The following is a 25,835-nucleotide window of genomic DNA, read 5'->3' as shown; positions in this document are numbered from 1 at the left end:
GAAATCAATTTGTTTTTCCAATAGTTTTTTTTAGTTGTCAAGGATGTTGTTTAAAATTTACAATGGACAATTCATTTAATTTCCAAAATTCTTTCGTATGAAAATTTTCACGAATTTTAAAAATTCGAATGACTATTACGGAGATATTTCCCATCCGAATTTTCACGGGAAAGTTTTTTTTTATTTTTAGGATATTTTTTTCCTTATTTCCACGGATAATTGCTCCGGATTTCCACGGCACTTTTTTCCAAATCTTCACAGAAAATTCTTTCAAATTACGAAGGTAGGTAATTCCCACATTCCAGGTCGTTTTTCAGGTACCCTGGTTGCACCATTTCGCGCAATAAATTCCAACAGACACAGCGTCCTGGAGAACCCGTGCACTCCAACCTGGGTGATAAGTCCTACCACATCCAGCAGTTCGCCGTCTCCTCCGAAAAATTCCACAAAGTAAATCAAGCTTCATCCGCCGACAGAATCTCCGGTTCGAAGCATCACTTATATCAGACCAACTAAGAAACCTCTCCGGACAGAATCCCAACTTCTAATCTCATTACTTACCCGCTGACCAGCACAACTCAACTGGAAGTCTTACATATCGCTCTACCTTCCACTGGCATTGATGAAGGCAGTCTCTTAGCTTTTTTTACCCTCACGCTACCACTGAAGGTCCTACTCTGCATCCAGTGGAATATCAACGATCTTTGGAACAACTTACCGAAGTTATAGATATTAACACACTCCTTGGACCAGGAAGGGCTTCGAGATGCCAATCGCCTCCAATCAATGATCGCTCCCTTAATGTGATGTATAAGTGGATCTAATCCAATATCCGGCATTCCGTGGCGATCAGGATCTCCTAGTCTTCGGAATTCATCTATGAGGTAGCCTTTCAGTCAGCGTGGTAAAAGTATCACATCAAAAGTGAGTGATATTTGAGGGTTTTCTACCAACCAGCAACCATTTCTCAATTTTGGTCACAGCTCACGCCTCTTCCCGGAGTAAAGAAATGAAACATTTCAAAATTCACGTAAATAAAAAAATAAAAAATACAGAGCTCCTTCCATCTAAGATATGGAGCGGGCTCCTATTTCACAGACCTGTGAGACATCATTTTTTTTTGGGATTTTAACCACTGCGACCATTAAGTTGAACTATTGTGGTATGTGAGACATCATACAGGACACCTTCGAGGAGGGCAAACACGTGGACCTTGTAACCCTTGACCCTGGGGGTTATTCTTGGTAGTTACGCTTTTCTTCACAGTCATGAAAGGTGTGTTTCGCTTCTTACCGCCAAACATCTGCATTTTTATATGCCGATGACAATCCGTCTTAAGTGCTGTCCTCCACTGGGCTACCTCAGTGGAGTTTTCCATTATTCGGTCTGAGCTTAGAGTTGAGGAAAACCTCATCCCCAACCGGAAAATAGTTAAAGTACTCGGAGTCTCCATTGACCAAGTTATAACCGAACTGCTACGTTTCCGTGGAGTTATGGTCAGTTGCAGAACTAGAGTTAATCTATAGTTCGAACCTTGCCCAAATCATACAGCATCAACAACAGGGAACTCCGTCTACAGATTGGTCAGTCTATCATCTATATTCTGCCACAAAGTCGTTGCAACCACGTCTGTTCATCATAGAATCCATCTTGTCCAAGGGGACAGGGTTCTGCGCAGGATGATCGTCGTCAGTCTCCCTCCAGTGACAGAGTACACTAACATGAACGAGGAGCTGGCTCTTTAGATGCAATAAACAGCTCAGTTTCGGGCTGTGGAGTCGGGATCGGGGTCACAGGGCAATTTTATTCTTGACCGATTTTGCCAGCGTAGTTTCCGTAATTTCCATAATTGTCTAGTCAACCATGGATCCAGATCCAGAATGGATCTTTATCAACAAACGCCAGCAAGTGCCTGGATCTTGTTACTACCAACGACGCCCATGCGTCTGTGTCATGGACGTCCGTACGTCACGAGCCACGAACTTTTTGGGGACTGTTTGAAGACGCACAGCCCCGATTGAACTACTGGGAGGCGTGCACCACGTGGATGGTGTCACTTACCGATGTGAAAGGTATTGTGAGAAGACTGGGACCGCAGTTGGAGAACATCCACCAACATGCAACTCTGGATAGTAAAAGGTATCACCGCTGCCTGGATAGACTTCATAAGTTGTGGGACCAACAGGTCATCTCCGGACCGATCACACCTGGGTCTCCCACAACTCAGGAGGTTTCTCAACTTCAGAATACCCTGAGAAGTCTGTGATGTTCCTAACTTGGTAGAACACTACCTCTGTCAGTGTCCCATCAGTGCATCAGAGATGCTCTTGCAGACGCTACCGCCTGTACCGCCGCTCTCCTGAGTAACTCTTCGTTGCATCAACACGTATGTAGAATGAGTATCCAAACGTCTCTATCTAGCTCACCGGGACAAATCACTCGGGGTCGACACCAAACTGCTCTACGGAACGGAAGAAAATCCAAATCGGAAGTGGACGGTACAAGAACCAACCTACGGACATGCAAGGAATGAAATAGCTAATAAAGGAAGCATTGGAGTGTCTAATTCATCTTAACTTTATGTTTTTTTACATACTTGTTTCGGATTAGTGGATAGGGTTTGATAAATTGCAGCCTATTGAGGAGTATGGGTGACAGTGCACTATGGTCCAGGATACAGATTTACGCGGAAAGATGAATTTTACGCCAAAACTGTATTTTTTAGGAAAAACTGTTGTTCTACAAAATTGTTCGGCCATCTTTATGGTGCTACCAAAAAATAGGGTGGCCCATCATTTAAAAAAAATAGATTTTTTTTTATTTCTCGGAATATTGACATGTTATGTTCTACAAAGTTGTAGCGCAGCTTATTCCAATCAATTTTGTTAAATAAACTTTTTCTGTGGCTCTTAAGTTGGCTGATTTAGGGCAATTTTACCTAATTGGATTAAGGTGTACCTAAAAAAACAGTATTTTTAATCTACTTTTTTTGTTTTAGATTTCTCGAAAAAGTCGTCTTCAGGTGACTTTTAGAGCTCAAAAAATGCAACTTTTGATGGGTAAATATGCTCAATATCTATTTCCGATCAAAAGTTATAATTGTTTTTCTGTCAAAATTACATTTTTTTTATAAGTTGATATCTCCGGTTAGGGCAGACCAAAAAAATATATTTATACGGCATTTGAAAGAAAAATTCATATTCTTTATTATGTCAAAAAATTGAGGATATGTTATTTTTTTATCCCAAGTTTTACGAATTTTACTAAAATCATGTTTTTTCAAATAAATTGATATTACTCGACAACGGAAAAAGATACAGACGATATTCTTATAGCAAAACACGCGTTTTGAAAAGCCCCAAAAGTCTTCAAAAGGTGACATCCGTGAAAAATAAAAAATGAAATGAGCAGATCATAAATATTGTTTTTTGGAGACACCCTAATCCTGGTAAGTAAAATAACTCTAAACAAGTGAGCTTAAGAGCTAAATAAAAAGTTTATATAGCAAAGTTGATTAGAAAAAGCTGCGCTACAACTTTGTAGAACATGTTATGTCAATGTTAGGCAAAATAAAAAAAAATCACATTTTTATAAAATGGCCCACCCTATTTTTCGGTAACTTTATAATAAAGTCCCAAGTATCCAGAACAACTTTGTAGGACAATTTTTTTTTTTCTTAGGAGTATGCTTTAGGCCGAAAATCAATCTTTTCTCGTAAATCTTGCAATGCAATGATAATGATAAAACTTATAAAAAATGTTAAAGCTGTGGATTTTTTATTTTTCATTTCTCACGAATGTCACATTCTGAAGACTTTTGGAGATTTTCAGTGTTTTGCTATAAGAATATCGTCTGTATCTTCTTCCATTGTTCAGTTATATCAATTTATTTGAAAAAAAAAAACATGATTTTAGTAAAATTGGTAAAACTTAAAAAAAAAATAACATATCTCCAGTTTTTTGACATAACAAGGAATATGAATTTCTTTTTCAAATGCCGTGTAAACATATTTTTTTGGTCTGCCCTAACCGGAGATATCAACTTATGAAAAATGTAATTTTAACAGAAAATCGATTATAACTTTTGATCGGAAAAACATATAGAGCATATTTACCCATCAAAAGTTGCAAATTTTCAAGCTCTAAAAGTCAACTGAACACAACTTTTTCGAGAAATCTAAAACAAAAAAAGTAGATCAAAAATACTGTTTTTTTTAGTAATACCCTAATTCAATTAAGTAAAATTGCTCTATATCAGTCAACTTAAGAACTACAGAAAAAGTTTTTTTTAGCAAAATGGATTGGAATAAGCTGTGCTACAACTTTGTAGAACATAACATGTCAATATTCCGAGAAATAAAAAAAAATCTATTTTTTTTATATGATGGGCCACCCTATTTTTTTGGTTGCACCATAATGATGGCCTTACTATTTCGAAAAATTTTGTAGAACAACTGTTTTTTCTAAAAAATATAGTTTTGGCGTAAAATTCATCTTTCCGCGTAAATCTGTATCCTGGACCATAGTGGAGTGGCATAATTACTTGGGGAGATCGAACTTCGAGACATATTTCTTCATCAGTTCTTGTTATGATTCCGTTCTGAATGATCCTACAGATGGGTCATATGTAACACCAACGCGATTAAGGCAGACGACAATCGAGTCGAAATAGCATTGATGTGGCCACCGTATCGGGCTGAACTAGGCCGGCAGCGAGCTTTCACCTAGGGCTTGATCTGAGGGTGCATACTGATGTGTTGGCCAATGGCCACGTGCCAGTTCAAATGGGACGCCATCAATGGCAGCAAGCGTGTGATATCGTCGCAGATCGTCACACAGACAGACTTTAGTAGATGCTGGTGTCGGGCCTTTACTGATGGACGGGATTCAGGCCTGGTCTGATGTCGTTTACGGGGCCGTCCTAGAGGAAAGACGCCAGCGATGATGGAAAGCTCTCGGACGGGAGTGGGTTGGGCGGAAAGCTCTCACCTTGGGCTTGCATTGACGTTGGCCACGTGCCAGTCCAGAGAGTACGCCAGCACTTGCGCCAGGCGTGCGAGGTCGTCGCAGAACGTCGGATGAGTAGCGGACTTGACTTGAACGGGCCTATACCGGTGGAGCTCTAGCGATTTCGGAAGCACACAGGGTTCTTGAAAAGGTTGTGGAACTGAAACGGGCTTCAATCGAGGGCTTGACTTTTCGGCAATGTGTCAGCCCAGAGACTGTTTCTGCAACCTACACCTTCATGGTCTATCACCGACTGAATTTTTCACAACTAAAATAATAAATTAAAACTTTCCACGAAAAAATCAATAAAGAGCAGAGGCGTCGCGTGATCAATTCTTCAACCTGTGCACTATTTTAATATTTCGAGAAAAACACATAAAAGGGATCTGAAATGATAAACAAATAATTATCCAGCGCGTTTCTCAATATGTTTGCTTATTTTGTTGCATCTAAATGGTTCTTAGCTACTTCTTATTTTCTGAATTAACTCAAACTTAACTGAGCTTCAAAGTGATTTAAGTAAAATTAAAAATTACTATCATCAGAATCGTTTCCAAAGTGACAAATAAGCAATATTCAGAAATTATTGATCTGGCACTTTCAATTATAATTTGAGTTATTCGTAAATTGAGACGAAGTTTTAAATACAGAAAAGGAAATTGGAATATATCAATCATGCAAAGTCTTTACAATAAAGAGAACAATGAAGTTTATAGCCCTTACTCTTCTCAATTAATAATTATTCTATTTACAATTTATATCCTTGATCAATATTCTGGACTGGATAGATGTTGAGAAGTTTTCCGTCCATCAGCATGGAAACTTGCTCATAAAAAAAATCATAAATTTGTGTGAACCATTGACATTTGACTTACCCCCTCCCTAACTAAATGTATTGGATTTCTCGAAAAAACAATCTTTAAAAATGTTGACCCGTTTCATATTCGCTAATTCTGCGACAATATAGATTTTCATCAGTTACCAATATGTTAATATTGTCGGATACTTCAATGTCTAATATAATAGGCGTATTTGTAAACAGGCTTTATTGCGCTTATTAGCAGATGATAATTTCTGTTTAAATTGAGCTAATGTTGCGTTAGTATTATCGGACAGTACATTGTCGTCAGGATTAGTGGAATGGTAAACGGGCCATCCCATTTAACAAAAGCGCTTTTGCTTCGCGTTGCTTATACAAAGCGGAACTTTCGTCATGGAACGCTTTGAGGAAGCAGAAATGCTCGCGTTTTACTCTTCTCTTCGATTTTGTTCACGCTTAAAATCAATAACACAGAGATATGTTTGCTTTACACAAAACGGACCTAATGCAGAACATCCCCTAGATGAGCGACAGTTACACAGCCACAAAAATAGCTCGTGTGGTTTTTTTGAAGCTTGGATTTCAATATTTTCAACAGCATTTGGTTCCTCATGAAACAAGGAATCTGTACAAACGTTTACATGTTGAAAAGGACCGTTATCACGACCGTACGAGGCATTTTTGTGCCTGTGTAACTGTCGCTCATCTAGGGGATGTTCTGCATTAGGTCCGTTTTGTGTGAAGCAAACACATCTCTGTGTTATTAATTTTAAGCGTGTTCCGATCGCGCTCTCTTCACTGAATCGCGCATGCACGCTTAAAATTAATTACACAGAGATGTGTTTGCTTCACACAAAACGGACCTAATGCAGAACATCCCCTAGATGAGCGACAGTTACACAGGCACAAAAATGCCTCGTACGGTCGTGATAACGGTCCTTTTCAACATGTAAATGTTTGTACAGATTCCTTGTTTCATGAGGAACCAAATGCTGTTGAAAATATTGAAATCCAAGCTTCAAAAAACCCATTCGAGCTATTTTTGTGGCTGTGTAACTGTCGCTCATCTAGGGGATGTTCTGCATTAGGTCCGTTTTGTGTAAAGCAAACATATCTCTGTGTTATTGATTTTAAGCGTGTGCGCTGTTTGAAGCGGTTCTCGATAGGCACCGAACCGTGCACTGCCAGCGAGGAACGCTTTGACTACCTATACATCGCCGATTGCGGTTAGAGCAGATGATCCACACCTACAAAATAATGCGTGTATGATACATGACAAAACGTTCTCGGCTGAAAGTTCCGTGTTGATACAACATGTGGTGTCGGTGGGTCGGTTCGGTATCGTAGAGAAAAATATAACGCGTCCCCATCGCAGCATTGGTTGCCTCACATCACATGCCGCCTATAAAAAAACATTCATATTTTCGGTTTATGTATCTAATAGACAAATTTGCATGAAACATCTTCCAAATGCACATAATTCAAATACCTACATGCTTGGATTAGAAAGACAAGAAATCTATCTAGAGTTTAAATATTGAGGATAAAATTGCAACATGTGCAGTGCACAGGTTGCACATGCGGACGCGACGCCTCTGATGAAGAGCAATATAAAATATGAAAATTTACATAAAAAATATAAAAATGCAATAAAACTGAGCATTTTTCATAGATGATCCTTTTTTTTTAAATTGTTTAAAGTTCATAGAAAATTAAACCAATTTTATTGGAATGTAATTTTTTTTTATTTTTTATTGCTCTTTATTGATTTGTGGAAAAAAATTTATCATTTGTGAAAAAAAATGTATTTTTAAGAGGGCTTGGTAGTCATATGGCTACTGCTTCTGTCTCATACGCAGGAGGTCGTGGGTTCAATCCCAGGTCCGTTCCATTATCGTACTTTGTATCTTTCTCTATATTTCTCATGTTCTAACAATCGCTAGAACTGGAAAAGGACTTCCATACCGTTTCCATCTCAATTCCTATACCTTCAACTTGAATATTCTGCTAGAATTGGAAATGAACTTTAAAACGCGTTTCCAAACATCCAATTAGAAATTCCATCAGTTGTTTTCTCCTATCTATCACATTGGCAGCTCGTTAACCAAGACGGACGGCCTCTCGAACTTAACCCAAAAATTCCAACAAGTTCCGCATGAACTCGTGGCAAGTGCAGAGGTATATTCGGCTTGCAGTGGGCGAGTAATTGCATCATCATTTCCATCATTTCATAATTTCCTCCAGAGAAACTAATAATGCAAATTAAAACTTACATCAATAAAACTTTAAAAAATTATACACCGGACTTTAAATCGAAACATCAACAGGAAAGGAAACCATGATAATCCATCCAATCAGAAGCGGTTGCCACAATTTCTTATCATTTTGAAGGAATTTCACAATCCATATACATACAAATAAATTTCTGTCTCTCTGCGTGGAAATTTGTTTGGAGAAGTTCTTAGGAGCTGGGAAGGCTCTTATGTTGGTATTAGAGGTATTCCCTCTAAAAAGAGAGGCTCTCATACAAAGGGAACCAAAGTTTCTGCATAACTCGAGTACTAATCGATGAAGTTGAACCAAATTTGGCATGTGAAAAAGAAAAGAAAGGTTTGACGTTTTTTCTGCAGTTATATTTGACCCTGCAGAGTACTTCATCGTTTCTGAAGGACAATTGACAGTGATACCGCGAGCGGTCAATCATGCTCATGCTCTGAAGGACAATCGAAATCAAATCCCAGATCAAACGTCAAAACTTTAATTATGAACTATGGAAGCAGTTCATGTAAAACTCTTGCATATGCTCCCAAGTGATCATCAGTAACAAATCCTGGTTTTCTTATTTGTCTAATTCAAAAAGTTATCACTGGACCAGCGTTCGGCAGAAAGTATTCATAATTAAGAGAAATAATAATAATTATTAGCTCTATGGTCTCAACTGATGAATATATCACAGACAAACAGACGTAACACTAGAGAAATTTCCATCGACCATGACTTCAACGATCAATTTGAATTTGATCGATTGCGCGTTACACGACTAGAGGCGCTAGCGTCGTAATCCTTCGAGTTTGACATTTCACTCCAGCGCTTTCTGGTGACAATGTCATACGAAACATTGTTTCATGCAACATGCTCGCAAGATGGTGGTAGAGAAGTTGGACGATGGATTTTTTTGAAAAATGTTCAAACTGTTATGTCTGTTTGTCTGTGAATATATGTAATGTAATTCAGCTTTACAATCTAAGTTGATCAAACAATAATGTTTCAACTGCCCGACGTTTTGGCTGTGTTTGGTGACCTTCTTATGGGGAAAATAGTTTACAATTTAATTAGTTAACTTAATTTCCTCAGAAAAAGGCTACCAAAGTACCAAACACAACCGAAATGTCGGACAATTGGAACATTATTCGTACAATTTAACCAGATATCGTTACAATAATACATAATTATAAATTACTGAAGATCGTTACTGCTGTCGTATACATATTTGTCCCATGTTTGCTGTAATTTCTATGTACATGGGATAGTTACAGTAGCACGTATAATGGTTTTTTAGTCATATACATTTCCTAAGATTCGAAGATTTTTTAGTTCTCCTGTTATATAAAATCTTAAGGTAATGTTGTGCATACATTATCTAAATATGTTTTGATTTCTAAATATGTTCAGGATCCGGTCGGACTATTAGATTTTTGGTTGGAAAATGATAATAAACATAATCTAAGTGTTCTTCTGCGAAGCAGCAATGTTGTCTTCGTTTGAGATACAAGGCCGATAGACATATACCTAGTCCGGTGCATTTGCAATTCCTATAAAATTCTACCAAAATTTATGATCAGACTAAATAGCAATACCACCACATAACTACGCACGTTTCTTGTGATTTATGCCCATTCGCTTCGAATTGAATCTCTTTTGCTTTTTGTTCTAAATTATGGCCTTCTAACGTTGCATTATTGGTTGGCCACTCGTACAAAGCCGGATGGTCAAGTGCAGTTCGCCGTGACCAAATTCAAAACAAACTGTAAATCAGCTAAAATCGACCATGCGGAAATTTTAATGATGTTTGGTTCCAACAGGAAATCGAAGCATGCCACACTGTGGGATGCTGAATCATTCCGGCCTACTGTTATTGGCGAGCTTTTCCATCTCTCACAACATTCATTCGCATAAACTCTAAGATCAGAATGAATCTCCTTCATGAAACTACTTGGAGCGTGAATGAATATTTCCTCCATTCTTGTCCACTTATTTCTTCCATAGTCAATGAATCCAACAAACCATGCTTCATTGAACTCCACTGTTCATTTGCTGTTGTGGTCGTATGTTTTTTTTTCAATTTCCCTTCCACACTTTAGCTACAACACAACTTAGCAGCAACATGTTTTGGTTCTATACAACGAAGGCCAGCATAAATCGAGAAGCTTTTTTCTTTCGAAGTCGTCGAGCTCATGATGATGGGTGGGCAGTCATGTGGTGTTGCAGTTCAACTAACTGTAGTGTAGTGGTGCGGCTCTGTCTGTAGGACTGTCGGAGTCGCAGTCGGACTCACGCGGAGATGCTTAGCGATAGAGCCAGAGTCAGTTGTGTAGTGGTAGTTAGGGCCACCGCCACATGCAATCAAGAATCGAGCTTTTGGGTTAGACAAATCTGCGGGTTTGCTTCGCTTGTCCATTCATTCAGTCAGTGCTGGAATAGTATCGGGCGCGTACGGGTTGGTTAGGCCAATCGCTACGTTGAAACGGTTTTGTCGCTGTTGTTTCGTTGCCGCATTCTGTCGAGATGTTATTGTTTTGAATAGAAAGTGGGTTTTCGTTGAATGTGATATTGAAGCGAGGGCTACGCAAATTTCGGAGCTGGTGAGATAACGTCTATCAAGATGAAGAATGGAAAAAAGTTCGCGAAGTGAATTACTGAAGAGATGTGGAATAACAGGCGATTCAAATCGTGCTAATAAAAAATCAAGAAGCGATAAAAAATCTTTTGAGGACAATCCAGCGCATTGTTCAGTCATAGGAAGAAACGATGACTAGGAAGATTCTTTAGCTTTCAAGTCTTATTTATTCATGGGGAAGACCAGTGGATGGATCTCTGTCTGGTTGAAGGCTGTTCTCAGATTGAATTGGAGTAGTTTAGTGCCACTCGTCTCGGTTAAAATCTCACTCCAGTGAAATTAGAAAATTATCATAATTTTTAATCAGAGGAATCATCCTTGGTAGTGATTGTATCTGTTGAAACGTGAAAACTGACCACTCAAGTGAAGTCCAAGGCATGTGAATAGAAGAACGAAGCAAGAAGAGGTTGCTCTTAATTAATGAATTAAAATTCTACGAACGACGACACCAGCTACCCGAAGAAGATGAAACAGTATTATGTTATTATGATGCATCCCACTGAGTCTGTTCTTCGAATACAACTGGATACAGAACGACGGATCCCGTGACCATATTGGAATCATAAATTTTATGACCTATCAATGACTACACCCTCACCATTCTACCTTTAATAAACAGCAAAAAGAACATCCACAACTGCGTAGTCACTGCGGGTTGCGTTTTTGGGCAAAGCTTCAGAAGGGACCAATTATCTGTGTCCCATACCTCCCTGTCCTCTTTCCACGGTGCGCCAGCACATGTCCATCCCAACGAATTGAACATCATCGGACTCTCCGTTTGAAGTACCTACATGCGAACAAACACAACGCCACCACATTTTTGTTTTCGGATTCATCAAACTCTTCGAGAGCCATTCTGTCTGTTGTAACTTTTGAAGTGGCTGGACGTCGTCCTCCTATTCTTGTTCCTCCTCCTCCGCTCTCACATCGCTACCATAGTCGCAATCCAAAAGTTTGCGTAATTCGCCGTGAAACGTGAACAGCACACACCTTTTTCGGGGAATCATTCTCCGGTGGCTTATCGCCGCCGGTCCGAGTTTGCTTTTAAGGTTGGGCGGATTTGAAGAGGATTTTCGACCTCGGTGGTACTTGGACTTGGAGAGCACTGATTTCGGTCGGTATGTTGGTCGAAAATGGATTGTGCTCTCAAGAGGTTCCGCCGACTGGCTGATGTTTCTTTGCGTGATTCAAGTGGTTCTGATGGAGGTGTGGAGCTATGGTTCTATGGAAGCATCCTGGTTTGGCAAACGTTGATGTGGCTAATAATAATGGGAGTGATGGCATTAGCCGCAGCGAACACTTCAACGGTTGATGGGTTATACGAAGTAGTTTGCGGTGGTTGTTGTTGTTTTTTAATGCGTTATTATAAATATACCGAAAAAGGTTCGCATCATGCTACCGTAAATTACTCGCATGCTGATTTTTGATGGTCTCAATCTGGCATATGGAAATTTACCCTGAGGTGTTCCTTTCAAATGCTCGTTTCTTTAGTTTAAGTAAAGGTAACTTTGATGAACAAAAAAATCAACCTCCAACGGCTCAATTTTCGCTGAAAATGACTCGAATTTCATGAGAAGATTTGTTTTAAATTTTCTGTGGAAATTTTAAAAAAATCTGTGGAATTCCATGGTTTAAGGTCAAACTATCGATCCATATAGCTACCATTTTGGATTTCAAAATGGCGTCGGACATCGGTTTTTTAATCTACTCATTAAGTTAGATCGAAAGACATCTATATTGCATGCTTTCAGGTCAAATATTTTGTCATAATGGCCGCCATTTTGAAGTTTGGTCCACCATCTTCGATTTCAAGATGACGTTGGATGTCGATTCGAGTACTTTTCATATCAAGCCCACACACGACTGCATCGCATCGTTTCCGTTCAAATAATACTCACTACAAATGAATTACTCAAAGTTGAGTCGAATCTGACTCATTTTCAATAAAAAAAATTGAGTAAACTATACAACTTCATTAAAATGACGATTGCGCTAAAACTATAAATCTGTTTAGTGTACAATGCACCCAGATAAAAAACTAGAATTGTTTCTCATCAGTCGCATAAAAAATGATAGAAGACTTAACTTTTACGAAATCATCATTTTATTGAAGTACTATCTTTAACTCAATTTTTGAGTTGTCCCGTTTTTAATGGAAATGAGTAGATCTTTTGCATCATGTTGGTCTAAAGGTGTTCGATGGTCCGAAAACTATTTTAAAATAAATTAATTAAACGGTTTGACCGAAAATTACATTTGGTCAAAATCGATATTCAGGTTCCGAGCCTCTTGAGGGGAGGCTTCCGAGCCTCTTGAAAGGAGGTTTCCGAGCCTCTTGAGAGGAGGCTTCCGAGCCTCTTGAGGGGAGGCTTCCGAGCCTCTTGAGGGGAGGCTTCCGAGCCTCTTGAAAGGAGGCTTCCGAGCCTCTTGAGAGGAGGCTTCCGAGCCTCTTGAGAGGAGGCTTTCGAGCCTCTTGAGAGGAGGCTTTCGAGCCTCTTGAGAGGAGGCTTCCGAGCCTCTTGAGAGGAGGCTTCCGAGCCTCTTGAGGAGGCTTCCGAGCCTCTTGAGAGGAGGCTTCCGAGCCTCTTGAGGAGGAGGCCTGAGCCTCTTGAGAGGAGGCTTCTGAGGCCTCTTGAGAGGAGGCTTCCAGGCCTCTTGAGAGGAGGCTTCGAGCTCTTGGAGAGGAGGCTTCCGAGCCTCTTGAGAGGAGGCTTCCGAGCCTCTTGAGGGGCGGCTTCGAGCCTCTTGGAGAGGAGGCCTGAGCCTCTTGAGAGGAGGCTTCTGAGCCTCTTGAGGAGGAGGCTTCCGAGCCTCTTGAGAGGAGGCTTCCAGCCTCTTGAGAGGAGGCTTCTGAGCCTCTTATAGCGAGGCTTCCCAGCCTCTTGAGAGGAGGCTTCAGGCCTCTTGAGAGGAGGCTTCCAGGCCTCTTGAGAGGAGGCCTGAGCCTCTTGAGAGGAGGCTTCCAGGCCTCTTGAGAGGAGGCTTCTGGCCTCTTGAGAGGAGGCTTCCAGGCCTCTTGAGAGGAGGCTTCCAGGCCTCTTGGAGGAGGCTTCCAGGCCTCTTGAGAGGAGGCTTCTGAGCCTCTTGAGAGGAGGCTTCCAGGCCTCTTGAGAGGAGGCTTGAGCCTCTTGAGAGGAGGCTTCCGAGGCCTCTTGAGGAGGCTTAGGCCTCTTGAGAGAGGGCTTCCGAGCCTCTTGAGAGGAGGCTTCCAGGCCTCTTGAGAGGAGGCTTCTGAGGCCTCTTGAGAGGAGGCTTCCTGAGCCTCTTGAGGAGGGAGGCTTCCGGAGCCTCTTGAAAGGAGGCTTCCAGGCCTCTTGAAAGGAGGCTTCCAGGCCTCTTGAAGGAGGCTTCCAGGCCTCTTGAAGGAGGCTTCCAGGCCTCTTGAAAGGAGGCATCAGGCCTCTTGAAGGAGGCATCCAGGCCTCTTGAAAGGAGGCTTCAGGCCTCTTGAAAGGAGGCTCTTCAGCCTCTTGAGAGGAGGCTTGAGGCCTCTTGAGAGGAGGCTGAGGCCTCTTGAGGAGGCTTCCGGGCCTCTTGAGAGGGAGGCTTCCAGGCCTCTTGAGAGGAGGGCTTCTGAGCCTCTTGAGGAGGCTTCCAGGCCTCTTGAGAGGAGGCTTCCAGGCCTCTTGAGAGGAGGCTTCCTGAGCCTCTTGAGGAGGAGGCTGAGGCCTCTTGAGAGGAGGCTTCCAGGCCTCTTGAGGAGGGCTTCCAGGCCTCTTGAGAGGAGGCTTTGAGGCCTCTTGAGAGGAGGCTTCCTGAGCCTCTTGAGAGGAGGCTTGGAGCCTCTTGAGAGGAGGCTTCCAGAGCCTCTTGAGAGGAGGCTTCAGGCCTCTTGAGAGGAGGCTTCCTGAGCCTCTTGAGAGGAGGCCTGAGCCTCTTGAGAGGAGGGAGGCCTCTTGAGGCTCTTGAGAGGAGGCTTCAGCCTCTTGAGAGGAGGCTTCAGCCTCTTGAGAGGAGGCTTCTGAGCCTCTTGAGAGGAGGCTTCCAGGCCTCTTGAGAGGAGGCTGGAGCCTCTTGAGAGGAGGCTTCCTGAGCCTCTTGAGAGGAGGCTTCCAGGCCTCTTGGAGGAGGCTTCCGAGCCTCTTGGAGAGGAGGCTTCCAGGCCTCTTGAGGAGGCTTCCGAGCCTCTTGAGAGGAGGCTTCCAGGCCTCTTGAGAGGAGGCTTCCAGGCCTCTTGAGGAGGCTTCCAGGCCTCTTGAGGAGGCTTCCAGCCTCTTGAGAGGAGGCTTCTGAGCCTCTTGAGAAAGGAGGCTTGAGCTCTTGAAAGGAGGCTCTGAGCCTCTTGAAAGGAAGGCCTTTGAGCCTCTTGAAAGGAGGCTCTGAGCTCTTGGAAAGGAGGCATCTGAGCCTCTTGAAAGGAGGCTCTGAGGCCTCTTGAAGGAGGCTTCCGAGCCTCTTGAGAGGAGGCTTTCAGGCCTCTTGAGAGGAGGCTTTCCAGGCCTCTTGAGAGGAGGCTTCCGAGCCTCTTGAGAGGAGGCTTCCGAGGCCTCTTGAGAGGAGGCTTCCTGAGCCTCTTGAGAGGAGGCTTCCAGGCCTCTTGAGAGGAGGCTTCCAGGCCTCTTGAGAGGAGGCTTCCAGGCCTCTTGAGAGGAGGCTTCCTGAGCCTCTTGAGAGGAGGCTTCTGAGCCTCTTGAGAGGAGGCTTCCAAGCCTCTTGAGAGGAGGCTTCCAGGCCTCTTGAGAGGAGGCTTCCAGGCCTCTTGAGAGGGAGGCTTCCAGGCCTCTTGAAAGGAGGCTTCCAGGCCTCTTGAAAGGAGGCCTGAGCCTCTTGAAAGGAGGCATCAGGCCTCTTGAAAGGAGGCTTCCTGAGGCCTCTTGAAAGGAAGCTTCCAGGCCTCTTGAAAGGGAAGCCTTCTTGAAAGGAAGCTTCCGAGCCTCTTGAAAGGAAGCTTCCGAGCCTCTTGAAAGGAGGCTTCCGAGCATCTTGAAAGGAGGCTTCCGAGCATCTTCAATGGAGGCTACCGAGCATCTTGAATGGAGGCTACCGAGCATCTTGAAAGGAGGCTTCCGAGCATCTTGAATGGAGGCTTCCGAGCCTCTTGAAAGGAGGCTTCCGAGCCTCTTGAAAGGAGGCTTCCGAGCCTCTTGAAAGGAGGCTTCCGAGCCTCTTGAAAGGAGGCTTCCGAGCCTCTTGAAAGGAGGCTTCCGAGCCTCTTGAAAGGAGGCTTCCACGCCTCTTGAAAAGAGGCTGGAGCCTCTTGAAAGGAGGCTTCTGAGCCTCTTGAAAGGAGGCTTCCAGGCCTCTTGAAAGGAGGCTTCCAGGCCTCTTGAAAGGAGGCTTCTGAGCCTCTTGAAAGGAGGCCTGAGCCTCTTGAAAGGAGGCTTCCGAGCCTCTTGAGAGGAGGCTTCCAGGCCTCTTGAGAGGAGGCTGAGCCTCTTGAGAGGGAGGCTGAGCCTCTTGAGAGGAGGCTTCAGGCCTCTTGAGAGGAGGCTTCCGAGCCTCTTGAGAGGAGGCTTCCAGGCCTCTTGAGAGGAGGCTGAGCCTCTTGAGGAGGCTTCCAGGCCTCTTGAGAGGAGGCTTCCAGGCCTCTTGAGAGGAGGCTTGAGCCTCTTGAGAGGAGGCTTCCGAGCCTCTTGAGAGGAGGCTTCCAGGCCTCTTGAGAGGAGGCTTCCTGAGCCTCTTGAGAGGAGGCTTGAGGCCTCTTGAGAGGAGGCTTCCAGGCCTCTTGAGAGGAGGCTTCAGGCCTCTTGAGAGGAGGCTTGAGCCTCTTGAGAGGAGGCTTGAGGCCTCTTGAGAGGAGGCTTCTGAGCCTCTTGAGAGGGCTTCCAGGCCTCTTGAGGAGGAGGCTTCCAGGCCTCTTGAGAGGAGGCTTCCGAGCCTCTTGAGGAGGCTTCCAGAGCCTCTTGAGAGGAGGCTTGAGGCCTCTTGGAGAGGAGGCTTCTGAGCCTCTTGAGAGGAGGCTTCCAGGCCTCTTGAGAGGAGGCTTCCGAGCCTCTTGAGAGGGAGGCTTCGAGGCCTCTTGAGAGGAGGCTTCCGGGCCTCTTGAGAGGAGGCTTCCAGGCCTCTTGAGAGGAGGCTTCCAGGCCTCTTGAGAGGAGGCTTCCAGGCCTCTTGAGAGGAGGCTTCCAGGCCTCTTGAGAGGAGGCTTCGAGCCTCTTGAGAGGAGGCTTCAGGCCTCTTGAGAGGAGGCTTCTGAGCCTCTTGAGAGGAGGCTTCCAGGCCTCTTGAGGAGGAGGCTTCTGAGCCTCTTGAGAGGAGGCTTCCGAGCCTCTTGAGAGGAGGCTTCAGGCCTCTTGAGAGAGGGCTTCCGAGCCTCTTGAGAGGAGGCTTCAAGCCTCTTGAGAGGAGGTTTCCCAGCCTCTTGAGAGGAGGCTTCCGAGCCTCTTGAAAGGAAGCTTCCGAGCCTCTTGAAAGGAGGCATCCGAGCCTCTTGAAAGGAAGTTTCCGAGCCTCTTGAAAGGAAGCTTCCGAGCCTCTTGAAAGGAAGCTTCCGAGCCTCTTGAAAGGAGGCATCTGAGCCTCTTGAAAAGAGGCTTCCGATCCTCTTAAAAGGAGGCTTCCGAGCATCTTGAAAGGAGGCTTCCGAGCATCTTGAATGGAGGCTACCGAGCATCTTGAATGGAGGCTTCCGAGCATCTTGAAAGGAGGCTTCCGAGCCTCTTGAAAGGAGGCTTCCGAGCCTCTTGAAAGGAGGCTTCCGAGCCTCTTGAAAGGAGGCTTCCGAGCCTCTTGAAAGGAGGCTCCCGGGCCGCTTGAAAGGAGGCTTCCAGGCCTCTTGAAAGAAGGCTTCCAGGCCCCTTGAAAGGAGGCTTCCGAGCCTCTTGAAAGGAGGCTTCCGAGCCTCTTGAAAGGAGGCTTCCGAGCCTCTTGAAAGGAGGCTTCCGAGCCTCTTGAAAGGAGGCTTCCGAGCCTCTTGAAAGGAGGCTTCCGAGCCTCTTGGAAGGAGGCTTCTGAGCCTCTTGGAACGAGGCTTCTGAGCCTCTTGGAAGGAGGCTGAGCCTCTTGGCAGAAGGCTTCTGAGCCTCTAGGAAGGAGGCTTCCGAGCCTCTTGGAAGGAGGCTTCCAAGCCCCTGGGAAGGAGGCTTCCGAGCCTCTTGGAAGGAGGCTTCCGAGCCTCTTGGAAGGAGGCTTCCGAGCCTCTTGGAAGGAGGAGGCTTCTGAGCCTCTTGGAAGGAGGCTTCCTGAGCCTCTTGGAGGGCTTCCGAGGCCTCTTGGAAGGAGGCTCTGAGCCTCTTGGAAGGAGGCTTCCAGGCCTCTTGGAAGGAGGCTTCTGAGGCCTCTTGGAAGGAGGCTTCCGAGCCTCTTGGAAGGAGGCTTCCAGGCCTCTTGGAAGGAGGCTTCCGAGCCTCTTGGAAGGAGGCTTGAGCCTCTTGGAAGGAGGCTTCCGAGCCTCTTGGAAGGAGGCTCTGAGCCTCTTGGAAGGAGGCTTCCGAGCCTCTTGGAAGGAGGCTTCCAGGCCTCTTGGAAGGAGGCTTCCGAGCCTCTTGGAAGGAGGCTGGAGCCTCTTGGAAGGAGGCCTGAGCCTCTTGGAAGGAGGCTTCTGAGCCTCTTGGAAGGAGGCCTGAGCCTCTTGGAAGGAGGCTTCCGAGCCTCTTGGAAGGAGGCTTCCAGCCTCTTGGAAGGAGGCTTCCGAGCCTCTTGGAAGGAGGCTTCCTGAGCCTCTTGGAAGGAGGCTTGAGGCCTCTTGGAAGGAGGCTTTGAGCCTCTTGGAAGGAGGCTTCCGAGCCTCTTGGAAGGAGGCTTCCAGGCCTCTTGGAAGGAGGCTTCCGAGCCTCTTGGAAGGAGGCTTCCGAGCCTCTTGGAAGGAGGCTTCCGAGCCTCTTGGAAGGAGGCTTCCGAGCCTCTTGGAAGGAGGCTTCCGAGCCTCTTGGAAGGAGGCTTCCGAGCCTCTTGGAAGGAGGCTTCCGGGCCTCTTGGAAGGAGGCTTCCGAGCCTCTTGGAAGGAGGCTTCCGAGCCTCTTGGAAGGAGGCTTTTGAGCCTCTTGGAAGGAGGCTTCCGAGCCTCTTGGAAGGAGGCTTCCGAGCCTCTTGGAAGGAGGCTTCCGAGCCTCTTGGAAGGAGGCTTCCGAGCCTCTTGGAAAGAGGCTTCCGAGCCTCGACGAATTAAGGTGATGTTTGTTTGTGTGTATGTATGTATGTGTGTGTATATGTGTATGTGTACAAAATTCTGAAGACACACTGTTTGAAATTTAGCGTTGGCCGAATCACTCGCATTCCATTCGACTGAAAATCCTGTCCCATTGTTTGCTATTGAAAATTGGGCAGATTGGACTATGGGATCAGAAGTTACGGCAGAAATACTATTTTCTACGCGGAAAACACGCTAAAAAACACTCACTCAAATTTTTAAAGTTATTTTTGCTCGAGAAAGGCACCAACACCGCTAGGTGGGTTAATCAGGATTTTTTTCTCATCACAAACTAGTTTCGATTCTTGTTTCGATTATAAAATTTTTCAATTGATGTCCGAAAATTCTCACAAAGGATAAGTTTTCGAACGTTTCTGGTTAATGTAATAATAAATAATATAAAAAAAATCTATTTGTGGTTTGTTCGGCCAAACGGCCAGTCGTTTTGTCGGAAGTTATTCGACATAAATCAGTGTACTTCGTTCAGTTGTGTGCTTATTTTTTAATCAAAAATTAAAAGACGCCGGATTCAAACGAAGTTACATCAACAATGGCTTTTTTGTCTGTCATTTGAGCTCGGACCTAATGCCTGACAATGACTTTGAGCTAGTTCGTCGAATGATATTTTGGTTGAAGGAACATTTGGTGGAATGAGCATTCAGTAGAATGTTGCAAGTGAAGTTGCATAGTAGGTCAATAAAGGGTAATCTCTTGAAATGGATAATTAGTCTATGGATGTTTTATTAAATTTGCAAGTTCTATTAGCAGTAGAATACGGAAGCTAATGAGGATTTTGCTTGATCAAACGGAAACTCTGGACTATAGAAACATTTAAAACGTTCAGAAATAGCAAAATATTAGGCACCGATGTGAAAATATCCTCTACTCTATAACTTTTTTGGGACGAGCCAAAAAACCATATCAATGTTTTTTTTTTCAATACTTCATCGTAGTTGGTTTTCGGACATTTGATTGATTGACATTTCATGGATTTTCATGGATACTCTTTCTTTCACTTAATATTCATATAATTATCTATTAAGTAAAATTTACTTCTAACCATAAATCGTCATTGTTTATTCGATGTAACGTCTTTTCGACCTGTGTAGTGTCAATCAACGAAATTTCATTTTTACTAAATGTCATTTGACCAGGTGGTATTGATTCATCATAGTTGGTTAAAGGGGTTCGCCAAAGTCAATATCCTGTCGGGAATATTCACCGCTTTCCAATTTACTCTTTATAAGAACCCATCATTCTCTGGTCTCTATTGGAGCATTAATTATGTGACTTTAGAAAACACCGCAATAAATAGATTAGTTTTAAATTATTATTGACTAAAGTTTCTTTCTTTAAATATCCATTCGACGAAACGTACCTAGATTATTCATTCTAAAATCTGCTTTCGACTAAATGTCCATTAGATCAAATGACCATTCGACATAGTGCCCTTTCGACCAATTGTCCTGGAATAAAAAAATGTTTTGACTTGTTTTTGTCCATTCGAGGTTATGTCCTTTTGACACAATTTGATTCGACTAAATGTGATTCGACGAAGTGTTTCGAGGATATGCCATAGACAAGTTTTAGTTTTACTATATCCCGCCTTTTAATAATATAAAAATGAATAATTGATTCATTTACGGTGCATGTTGTGTGCAATTAAGTGTAAGAAAGATAATGATGGTAGGAAGAATGTTCCTGTAGATTTCGATTGGAAAGCGAGCGGAGGGCAATATTTGTGATGGTATAAATCTTACGAACTTCCATCTGCCATGCTCCCGTATGGAGAGGGAGGGACGGAAAAGGAAGGTGGCTTGATTTGCTCATATTCCATAGCGAGCGGAAGGGTTTCTATCGACGAGTACTGTCTCTAAATTTCTAATATGGCATCAGCATCTAGTCGAATAGGATTTCTATTGCGCAGTTCTGTTTTCTCTATGCGCTCGTCTCGTCACAACTTACTTATATTAGGGGGAATGACGGCTTTGGCAGGTTTTGATCTATTATGACTGGTTAAGCTTAAATTTAGCCGAAACATTCTTTGCATATCAAGAATTTGTGCCAAATTTCATAAAATTCGGTCGACAAAAACCCCCTTACAATAATAGAACAAAACCGTATTTTCCCCTATAAGATGTTTACAGATAGGAACAACAACGGAGAGCTACCAAAATATCAATCGAAGCAATCGTGATACTTCGCCAGCATCAAAACATGTATTAACCATCATGGACTGGAGTGACAATTTATCAGTAGACTTCCGCTTGCCTTGCAGCTTGATAATCTCCACAATTCCCATCAGCGTTCGAGGAGGATTCTCATCAGAATCCGAGAGAATTCCCATCAGAATCCGAGAAGAACTCTCACTGGAACCTTTGAAGAATTTCTTTCAGAATCATCGAAGTATTCCAAACGGAATCCAGAAGAATTCACACTAGATTCGTTTTGGTGTCGATACCCTCGAACCCTTTGGTGGGATACCATCGGGAATCTGTGGGTGATACCCTTCATACTCCATAGAGGATTGTCTTTAGAATCTCGCGTTGATTTTCTTCGGAATTCATCCGGAGTCGTTCAAGGATTTGTTTCGGAACCATTCGGAGATTTGCTTCGGGATTCCTTGGCGATTTGTTTCAAAATACTTCGACGGCTTGCTTTGGAATCCCTTGAATATTTAATACGAAGCTTCTTGAAAGGCGGGCTTCGAGCAGCTTGGAAGAACGCTTCCGAGAAGCGTAGAAAGATGCTTCTAATCCTCTTACAAATTTAACGAAATAATCGACCTTTTCGAAAATAAGCCTTTATGCCTCTCAATCGAAGGCTTCCGAAAATTCGAATTCTAGATTTTAGTTAAGAAGCATCGATCTGGTAGATTGCATAGAAGATTTTTCTTTTGAATGTGTCCATTCGTTCGATGTTTTGTTCCATATCCCTTGGTTGTGGAGGGCAGGATTCTATTAGCTTTGATTTACTGATCACTACGTTATGTACAAGACAGTTTATAAGTTTTGAAATTAAGAATAAAATTATCCAACATTATCAATATGTTTTGTTGGAATTGTACTACTCCGCCATTACGCATTTTTATCCGAGGTACCCTGTGCTTCGCGAAGGAATGAGGGTACATGTACCCCAGGTTGAGAACCGCTGCCTTAACTGGTTGGACCGGATTAACCACATTACCATCAAGGTAACTTAATGAGGTGGTAAAATGTTCGAGAATTTTTGGTAAGATGTTCAAAATAGAGAAAATAGAAGCAGGCGTTATTAACCCTGACAATTCTGATTAATAACCTACCAAAACCTTTACTGGGCATATGCGAAAATGCTAGATTCTTATACAAATATTGTATGAGAGTATGAGACCTTACAATTTTGCTAGCTTTTCCTACAATATTTGTTTGTGAGCTTTCATTTGTATGAGTATCAAATAATTTCGCATATGCCCAGTTCTTATACAGGTTTGGTAGGTTCTTACTCTGATTAGAAAATCTCACAGTCACTAGTTGAGTGTACTAACGGTCAAACCAAGCTAAGCTAAAAAATCCAATGTTTCATGTCGAATTTTGTATCCTAGTATTGACTTCCTTAGATTAAAGTATTGTCTTAGCCACATGATATATGGAACTGCAGCAATATCCCAGTGGAGACGTTACGACAACAATGAAGATGAAGTTAAACAACAAAGTCGAAACAAAATTTCACGAAAATCTCGTCCGAAGATAACAGAATGTTCAAGAAAATCTTTGAAAACAAAAGCCTAATAAATAATCTATTTATTGTGTACTCAATCAAACTTGGAGCTTTTCCTATTACTGTTTAGTATTGTTCTAAAGTTTTCGAAGTAAAAGAATTTATAAATATCATCACCAAACCAGACAAAGTTGAACCAACCACATAAGAAGGTAGTCTGCTGCACTCATCCGTCCGACACCGCGGTTTCCCACAATGCCTTCGTTCTATTTCCAGCACCACACCCAGTCTATGGACTGGAACTTTCACTTTCTTTCTGTCACAGTATCGGAGCCGGACTTATCGGATGATGGTGGTGCCATCAACCGAATGAAGTTCAATCAAAACACACATTTCAATTATAACTTTTTCCCCTGGTCCTTCCATTCTGTTGGGTAGAGAGGACTCAGTGCGCTGAAACTAGTCACAACAGATTGCTATCTCGATGGCACTTGGGTTTGGATGTTCCGATGCATCAAATCAGCGACCTAGGGCTGGGTTAGGGTTGGTGGACAACGGTCAGACTAGACACCCTGCAGTCCAGACAAATCCAGCAAAACCCATACCTGTGCAGTGTATTTTTTTTGCCTCATTCGATGTCCTGTCAGCAGGGCGGCTTGCCTCTCGTCGCTGCAGTGCAAATATAAGTGCATCCCATCTGTGTCACTTCATGTTGGTATGTCCTCAGGCTTTAGAACGGATGGCCTGATACAATCGAAAGCTCCCAGTTGGATTCAAAAGGGTTCATGGGGTGGACAGTGTTGAAAGAGGATGACGACCGATCTAACAGAATCATCGGAAACTATTTGAAGAAGGACAGAGTGATAATGTCAAAGGCTTGCTTCAAGATGCGCTGCCTTTGAGGGGTAACGAACCGTAACTGCAACTTGTAGACACTGATTTACATGATGTAATAGAGGATGGTGTGGGAATGGCATTTATTAGCTTTTTATAACGGAGCAGGTTTGCTGCATACCAACCAGTAGATGTAGATGTCTGCATAAGGTTTAAATATTAACCTCTTCAGGTGTGAATTAAACAAGATTTTATCACAACATGCTAAACCATGCCTGACAGTTTATCGCAATTTCATGGCTAAATATTAGTTTCGACTTACACTTCATTTGTACAGTCGTCATCTCAGACAATCATGTTGTAAAACATGGTTGGCCCGTCGATCGATGCACGAGTGATCATTTCCGCGTGATCGATTCCGTTGTCATGGGTCGCCTACTCAGATCGCACAATGCGATAAAGACAATTGACTTTTATCCGCGCGTGTAACAGAGAATAACCCCAGCGTAGTTGACCATATTCTACGAACCGGCGGCAGCAATTGCTTGAACATATCTAATTCCGATGGTAAACACAGATGACCCCATTCCGGTTTGTTGGACCATCCGAGCGGATGATTGTTGTCGGGAGGCTATCACGAACAGAATTTTGCTATACGACGAGGAAACATCCATTGGAAGCGTTAGTGCAAAAGCTGTGATTTATGCGAAGTGACAACGCCGGAGAATGGCAAGATATTTTATGGTTTCTATGTCATCGGTGTCTCAAGAGATGATGGCATGGAAAATTGATAGTAGAATGACAATGCCAACACATGCTTTTCGAGAATTCAATGTATCTAAATAATCAATTATGAGGACGTAACGACCTATTTCTGTTTTTAAAGTAGAAATAATTTGCAGCTTGCAACAAGTAAAAAACAGAAAAAAGGCGAATTTAAATCGTTTCCAATTCATCAAGACACTTTCAATTAAGCTAATTATAGCTCGAGCTATATGATCCGATACAAATTTAATTTATTTAAATGAGCTGAATAAAATGCTACCGTCGGTTACCGCCGACCGCAAAAAAACTGAACGAACAAACATGACCGCGTAGTGAATCATAAATCGTGCATCGTTAATCGTCGCAAGTTCGAGCTTTCGCTTTCCTCCAACACAATCATAAGTTCGCATGACGAATCAACCTCAATTCATATGTTGAGACTAATTGGAAAATTGCACCCGCAAGCATTATGATCCACCGTCACCTCCTCCTCTCAAACCGCAAACACGATAAGCTCACGATTATGCTGACTAAGCTTCATCGCTATTATCCTAATCCAATCTACAACCGGCTACATTTTTTGTTTCTCTTCCAGGTGAGTACCCCAGTTTCTACGAGCCAAAGAAACCTAATTCAATTTCGTTGAATGACAACAATCCGCACTGTTTCCTCGTCGTAGCAACCCGCGCAAGGTAAATTATGCTTGGCCTACTATTAGATGGTTGCTGCTGCATTAGAACCGCACTTAGCTTCCCGAAGGTAAACAAAGCAACCATGCAGACATATAGTTCCGGTCTGCCTACAGTCTGCTTCTTACATACATTTTTAATTCGTCCCGTTTGACCTATTAAACATTTGTTAAGGGCGAAATTCGTGTATACGAATCATATCAAATAGTGTTCTTTGAACCGTTACACACAAAAAAAAATCAATAGTTTAAGTAGCAGAGCCAATACTAAGACTTGAAGACAGCTTTGATCAACAAGCCAAAACAGTAATTTAGCTTTTATCCTTAGTTCCTATTTCAATTGGCGCATCCTGTAGACCTGAACCGAGCGCATAACTAGTTATTGTAATGCTACTGCAGCAGTTTTCACAATGCAGCTCTACGTCCGTCGGCAGCGTGTCATTTTAGACATGCCCGTCCGTCGTCTCTCAACATTGGCACATTGCACACTGCAAAAATGCATCATACCGTGCCAGACAATGCAATGCCGCCCGTTCGGTGCTGAGTGGGCGCGAAACGGGATCAGAAGTTATCCAAACACGCTACGTTCGGCAGAACCGAAACAATTAAAATATATCGGCGACGACGTCGGCAGCGAAAGCCCTGAACAGCTGGTTAGCGAGTCAGCCATGAGTTGACTGCACTTTTGTCACACAAATTGGCTGCAGAGCAGCTCGAGATTTTCATCCTTTCTACCTTTTCCACCGAAACCTGCTGCCTAGAAACTCGACTCCAGAGTGGAATCCCTTTTCCTGTTCAACACACTCAAGGAAATGGCAAAAGTTGTACGACATGGAAAGAAGCTTAATGCATTTTCTCTTGACTTTGATTTTTCTCGTCTTCTTGCAAGCCTGAGAAAATCCGCGCAACCAGACGGACGAAAATCCGACGGGGATATAGTCTCGGAGGAATTTTCCAGTCTGCAACACAGCAGTAGCCTCAGCAACAACGTGGGGAACGTGGCAGAGTAGCTTTTGATTTAATGCCAGAGCAGTTAAATTTCTGCGTTTTGAACTTTCAAC

The 25,835-nt window shown here is 43.4% G+C and overlaps 1 protein-coding gene across 9 annotated transcripts in view; it reads left to right on the top strand.

Annotated features, from left to right (window-relative positions):
* LOC134213704 (protein sickie) overlaps window positions 1-25,835 on the top strand; it is a 241,842-nt gene that overhangs the window by 70,234 nt on the left and 145,773 nt on the right. For 2 of the 9 annotated variants that reach the window (XM_062692998.1, XM_062692999.1), the window contains exon 1: window positions 10,512-10,688. The exons of 6 other annotated variants lie outside the window; for them this stretch is intronic. The gene's annotated coding sequence lies outside the window, so the exon portion shown is untranslated. Of the gene's footprint in view, window positions 1-10,511; window positions 10,689-25,835 lie in introns of those variants that run through there. One more of the 9 variants, XM_062693000.1, reaches the window with a different exon arrangement.

Source organism: Armigeres subalbatus, chromosome 2 (assembly GCF_024139115.2).
Source record: "Armigeres subalbatus isolate Guangzhou_Male chromosome 2, GZ_Asu_2, whole genome shotgun sequence".
Classification (NCBI taxonomy): domain Eukaryota; kingdom Metazoa; phylum Arthropoda; class Insecta; order Diptera; family Culicidae; genus Armigeres; species Armigeres subalbatus.
Note: the sequence above shows the minus strand (reverse complement) of the source record. Positions and strands in the feature narration are given on the sequence as shown.